The sequence below is a fragment of the Mastomys coucha genome, unplaced genomic scaffold (genome assembly GCF_008632895.1).
Source record: "Mastomys coucha isolate ucsf_1 unplaced genomic scaffold, UCSF_Mcou_1 pScaffold6, whole genome shotgun sequence".
Classification (NCBI taxonomy): domain Eukaryota; kingdom Metazoa; phylum Chordata; class Mammalia; order Rodentia; family Muridae; genus Mastomys; species Mastomys coucha.
The window spans coordinates 12664300-12670403 of record NW_022196912.1 but is presented as its reverse complement, the minus strand read 5'-3'; the positions used below and the strand labels follow the sequence as shown (position 1 = coordinate 12670403).

Genomic DNA, 6104 nt, shown 5'->3' with positions numbered 1-6104 from the left:
ATATATATATATATATACACACACACAAAACATATATTCAACAGCTCAAGAATATAAGACATGTAACCCAGTGAAACATCCTCTCCTCTAAACACGTCTTACTCTAAATTTACCTTCCATTCCAGCTTGGTCCTTGCTGATACCTGTACCTGCTTCTTGCCTGTAGAACGCTCTCCCTCTCCCTTGAGCATCTGGGAGAAAAGACTAGCCTCACTGAATGGCAACATGAGAACACCACACTAAAATCTAAAAACTGTGACATTCAGTCATAGGCAAAATAGTTTGTTTATGCTGCTGTGTCTTTTAAAATGTTTTTTTTTTTATTCATTCTCTTGTTAAAGGAGGAATGCAATTTATAGAAGCTCCAGAGTTCTTTTCATCATTTATTCGGTCCAAGACACAGATTAAGCACTAAGAGGGAAGGAACCATGTATTTACTTTGCAAGATAAATAAAAGTCTATTTTTGTCGAAAAAAAAACATGTTAAATATAGCTCACTAACAAATGCCGACGCTCTTTTCAATATATTTCATTGTTTCAAAACACAGTGAGCTTGCAAAAGCAGCTATGGTAATTCCTAATATCAGTCCCCAGGGTATCCCTCACCTTCCTCCCCTATTTTTATTTAGAGTTGCAGCACTCATAGTACCCTACTCTCTCCTTCCCTGTCATAGTCAACAAAATGTCGTTATCTTTTAATCTAAACCCAAATTGATACTATGGAAACTCTTACGCAGTACCAGTAAGGTCTACTGACAGATAAGGGAGCATGAAGCACAGCCTACCTGTGCCTTTAGTTCACTACTCTCTTGCCAGCTCTGGCGAACAGTTTTCAAGGTAAGCATCGTGAAGGCTGATCACCCAGAGGACACATGCATCCTCTGCTGCCTCTGGTCAGTTTGGCAGTGAATAATGGTTTATCTCTGTTTACCTTTTTTTCATTTTTCTCTTACTCCTTTTCTAGACACAGTTCATTTTTAATAAAACACAACAGCCATTTTAAAAGGGGAGAATCAGGCCTCTCTTTATAGGGGAGATCTTATTTAAAGTGCCCAGAGATACAAACAGAACACTTTATTAAAGCAGGCAGAAATTTATACAATGAAAATGGTTTAAGAAAGCCCATCTCACTGAAAGCCTTCTCTGCCGGCTCCCTCACAAAACCCTAAAGATGGAGCGGGCTCCTTCCTTCCTTTTGCCTTCACACCCGGCTAACCTTCGAAAATTAAGCAAGTTTAGCAAACCTTGAGAGCAAAATTCCAATAACACAGGATTTGAAAGAGGAACCTACAGGCACCCACCCTTCTTCCAGCATTCTGTTCTTATAATAAATGAATGAAGAATCTAGATTCATCCCACCCCCCCTTTTTTTTTCTGCAGAAGAGCTCTAAGAGTAGAGGGGTGTGTGTGTGTGTGTGTGTGTGTGTGTGTGTGTGTGTGTGTGTGTTAGTGGGGCATACTTTCAAAATTTCCTCCAGGTTGCCCCCTTCCACACTCGCCCACAATCCCCTTCAGAAATCTTCACCCAGCAGGTCCTGGGTTAGGGATGCTCAGCTGCTCCTATCTGATGTACTCAGGCAAGCCTTTGAAGCAGATCTCATCAGAAATCCCCACCTCCTCAGCTGCTGGCTCCATGACCAAGATGCCTGAACTGTCTTTAGCTCATCTGTCATTTTTTTTTAAAAAAGCTTCTTCCACTACACCTCCCACTGATACCCTTTTTTCCTCCTTTTAGTCTTTACACCTCCAGCAGGACAAAGTTTGTGTTGTTATGTTCACAACCACTAGTGGCTGGCTAGCCAGAGAGCGCCTTTCAGGGAGCCTGGCTAAGGGGGGGGGGGCAAAACCTAACACAAAAAAGCATGACTTTCTGCCCAAGATCACAGACAACATGCGTATGCTCTCCTAAAATCGCTTTGTTAAATTGGATCGCTGCTGCCCTTGACTCAAGCATTGCCACTTTATCTGGGGAGGAAAGTAGGAAATGCAAGCAAGTCATTCATCACACAGAGACAGAATGCATGGGTCTACAGGGGAGGCTAGTGCGTGCATGTGTGTGTGTGTGTGTGTGTGTGTGTGTGTGTCCGTGTGTATGTGTGTCAGGAGGTGTGTGTGGGGGATGCAAGCATGCACACACATATGTTGTATTTTTTAAGGCATCTCCAGGACAGATCTGGTTTCTCTGCCTGTCCTGCTGTAAGACCTCCCTCTTCCTCGAGAAGGAGGAGCCAAGAAGGAGATCCTTGAATCTCAGAACACAGGCCATTTCCCCAAGAGCCAGCACAGCCTCAGTGTCAAATAATGCGACTGTGTAGTTCCCTTTGAATCTCTGGGTAAAGATGCCTGTGTGTGCAGAATCCGCAACACACACCAAGGCACGGTGCCAGGCGTTAGGGTCCTACAGCCCACTCCCCATCCCATTTCTACCTCCTCTTTCTCCACTACCCAGCCACACCTCCCTCTTCTCTGCAGTCCTCCCCCTAGTAGCACCCAGTGCGCGCCAGAAGAGGTGGCTCATAAGTGGGGCCTTGGGGAAAACCCCAGGGATCACCAGGAAGAAGGGTGACCCACCGTTAGAGAAGCCCAATGGATGGAGGTGTCTGGCTACCCAGCAGCGCTGCTTGTTTTCCGGGTGGACTTAGCTCTTTGCGCCCTGAATCCTCGCAGCCCAGCCAGCACTGTCCAGGGTGCAGCATCCCCCTCCCCCCAGCAACCCTTTCTTCCTCTGGCAATCTGCACTGGCAGGCGGGGACCCTCACGCCCAGAACCACCAGAATCACCAACAGCCTGACCAATTTCACTCTCAGAGAAGCACGGACACACAGAAAATGTGCAGACGCGCGCACGCACGCACACACACACACACACACACACACACACACACACACATCCAGAACCAGCCCTTTGACTTAAACCAAGGGAATCGCTGCCTAGGGAACCGCGAAGAGAGCAGTTCCTGTCTCCCCGATGTCTCTGCCGGGGATCAGCTCCTACCTGGGCTGAGCCTTGTGGATGGATCTCCTTCCCCGGTCCTGCACGCCGCCAGGCGATCGGGTGCGCTCACTCCCTTTTGAGACGGCTCTCGATCAGGAAGAGATCGCTCCCATCCTCTGCTGGTAGCACAAAGCCGGCGGCGGCGGCGGCCCGACTCCCGAGCAGCGCCCCGCGCGAGCAGCGGCGGCGGTGGCAGAAAGCAGCGGTGCGCAAGGGCGGGAGGCGGCGAGGCCGGCGGGCTGGGAGGGCCGGGGCCGGGCGGCGCGCGCGCTGCGCTCCCTCCCTCGCTCTCTCCCCTCCCTCCTGCGCACCCCGCCCGCCAGCCCGCCCGCAGCCTCGCACTGGCTCGCACGAGCCCGGCCCGCCGCTTCCTTCCGTCTCCCGCCTCTCCGGACCCAGCGTGCTACCCCCGGGTGCTTTGCGTGTGCAAGAGCCGGGCGGGCAGCGGTGACAACCCACCGGGGTCTCCTCTGCTCCGCCAGTTGCTGGATTTCCCTGGCTGTGGGCCCCCCCCCCCCCCCCCCCCCCCCCCCCCCCCCCCCCCCCCCCCCCCCCCGCAGTGCGTACAAACCACATAAGCCAACAGCTCTCTCCCGCACCCCGACAGGCACAGACCCTTGCCGCTGCAACTTTTCTTTTGAATCTTGCTGGACTGATCCATAGGCAACCCTCACCCCAAACACACACCCCAACTTGCCTACGCCTTCCTTATCCCCGGAATTTGCTACTCCGGATACATCTTTCTTCCTCCACATTCTAGTCCTCTGCTAACGCAAGCTTTATACAGCTAATGCAAGCTTTATATCGCCGCCGACTTAAAAAGAAAAAAAAAAATCCTTACTCTCTGTTTCACCTTTATATCTAGATAAGAAGAAATATCTACTAGATGCTGAGGATCAAATCCAGACTAGGGCAGGGGTTTCCCCCGCGGAGATCTCTCAAAGACTCCAGGTGTTGCTATTTCCCTCACACCTTGCTGCTTACAAGGAAATAAAGACCTAGAGGCCCTTAAGTGTGAATGGTGTGCGGCTTTTAAACTACAGACAGGAGTAACCAAAAAAAAAAAAAAAAATCCCTGAGCATTAAGACTGAGTCAGGAAAGACCTAATGCAGCAATCGACGAACCATTCATTGTCCTTTCCAAGAGAAGCACTACCATTGCCAATACATCACTTCCCCATAATTAATAAAGGAGCATTGCACCAGGCCGTCGCTCCCAAGACAGCTCATTCATCCTTACAAATCCTTAATGACTTGGCAGGATGAAAGGCTAGACCCACTGTGGAGCTCAGCGGCTCCCAAACCTGGCTGCCCATCAGACACACCTGGGGATGCAGACGCCGATACTGTTGATGCTGTAGATAGAGGCTGCTGCAGACTCTGAGGCAGTAGTCCTCAAGCAGGGATCCAAGTTCCTGCTTTTAAAGGACTGCTTGCTGCTAGTAGCCCTTGAGTAAGATGTCGTTGGACGGCGATATGATGGAGACAGAAGAGAGAGCTGCAATTCAGGGGATTGGAAGTTCAATCCTCAGAAAAGTTCGCTCCTCGGATCTACAGTGCACGTCTGACTGTCAGGCCTTAAGCAAGGAGAGATTAGGGACCTGGAAACCAGTCTGACTGTGCAGCAAAGAAGTAGGGTGGGAGAATGGGCCTGTGTCTGGACACTGATCAAGGACTCCGAATCCCTGACTGCTCCTCAGATCTGCATGGTAGGTTTTTAAATACCAGTAAGTAGGCCACACCCCAATCTAGAATTTGCAATCTCTGGGGTGGAACCCAGGCATCAGTGATTGGTCTTTTCTTAGACTTGGAGGTGGGAATGGAGTGTAAGAATCAGGGCTCTGAACTAGTGCGCTCTCAATGTCAGTATCATGTGGGTGAGAACCTCCTGGTGATTCCATTTCTTGTTCAGAGTAGGGCCTCCTCCATTTCTAGCAAAGTGCATTTGTCATGGCTGTCCTCTGAAGGACTTAACTTTATACAGCACACTTGTGGTTATAGACACAGAGCTTGGCACAACAAGCTCAAGCTGTCTCTTGTGCTGAAATTCCCGGGAATCCTTCTTGCCTAAGATCAGTTTCCATTCTTTGCTGGGTCCAGCGTTTTTCCTGGAAGCCCACTGCCATCCATGCAGACTTCAGTTAGACTGCACAGACCACTGACACCTGAGACTGCATAATAGGTCCCCATCACTCAGTTAGACAATGCCCTCTGTTAAAAATTACTATAGAGCCCTGACTTCCAGGGAGAGTGAGGGGCAGTTATTTGGCTCACAATCTAGGAAAGGGGCTTCGAGAGAAGAGTGACTGCTTCTAAAGGGCACAGAGAGAATCTTGTAGCTAAAGACTCAACTTCCTTCATAGGAAGGAGAAGGCAGGTAAAGAAAAAGAGAGTGAGAGAATGAAATGGAAATGTGAGTGAATTGTATTCTACTGGGAAAGATCTTGTGGGAAGTGAGGGAAGTGTATTAGCTGTTATGGACTGCCTAGCAAACACTCCCTGATTTTCTTGAAAGTATAAATATTTTGTAACATAAGGTGCCAAGAGAGCTGGTCCATTTAGGTACCCTGTGGTGCCTTATGTCCATCTTGTCAGCATCCAAAAAGGTATTAAAGTGACATCCTGCTCTTCACTCTTTTCTACTTGAAATTGATAGTTTAATTTTGATCCTTGGAGGAAAATGTACATTAAGTGTCCCCACCCACTATTTATCTACAATAAAGAGGTAGCCCCACACCTAGTGATTTGGTAAGCATTTTGATTTGGCTCAGTATCTGAGCCTCTAATTTTCTTTGTCTTCCATTTCTCGTTAAAGACAACTCTATAATGGTTCCAGTGCCCCAAGGCAATTTAAACCCTTTGCTCCCTACCTCCTAAATGTCATACATGACTGGATTTTTATTGCAAGAATTATCAAGGTCTACATCACCGGCACAAGGCTGTGGGAGCCGGCAGCTGTACTTAAGGAAGTAGTGTGGCTGCTGCAGGCTAGACATCCAGAAATAAGAAAAAATGTACCTATGGAGGTGGGAATTTCCATTCCAATAAAAAGCACTTCCTAATGGCCATCTCTCTCATGTATGATGGCTATATTCATCTCTTTGAACTTG

The 6104-nt window shown here is 48.7% G+C and overlaps 1 protein-coding gene across 6 annotated transcripts in view; it reads right to left on the bottom strand.

Annotated features, from left to right (window-relative positions):
- The window catches only part of Slc8a1 (solute carrier family 8 member A1), a 354487-nt gene that overhangs the window by 292477 nt on the left and 55906 nt on the right, over positions 1–6104 (bottom strand). The window contains exon 1 of one of the 6 annotated variants that reach the window (XM_031357165.1): positions 4320–4340. The exons of 2 other annotated variants lie outside the window; for them this stretch is intronic. The gene's annotated coding sequence lies outside the window, so the exon portion shown is untranslated. Of the gene's footprint in view, positions 1–113; positions 133–2571; positions 2592–2994; positions 3242–4319; positions 4341–6104 lie in introns of those variants that run through there. 3 more of the 6 variants (XM_031357162.1, XM_031357166.1, XM_031357156.1) reach the window with 3 other exon arrangements.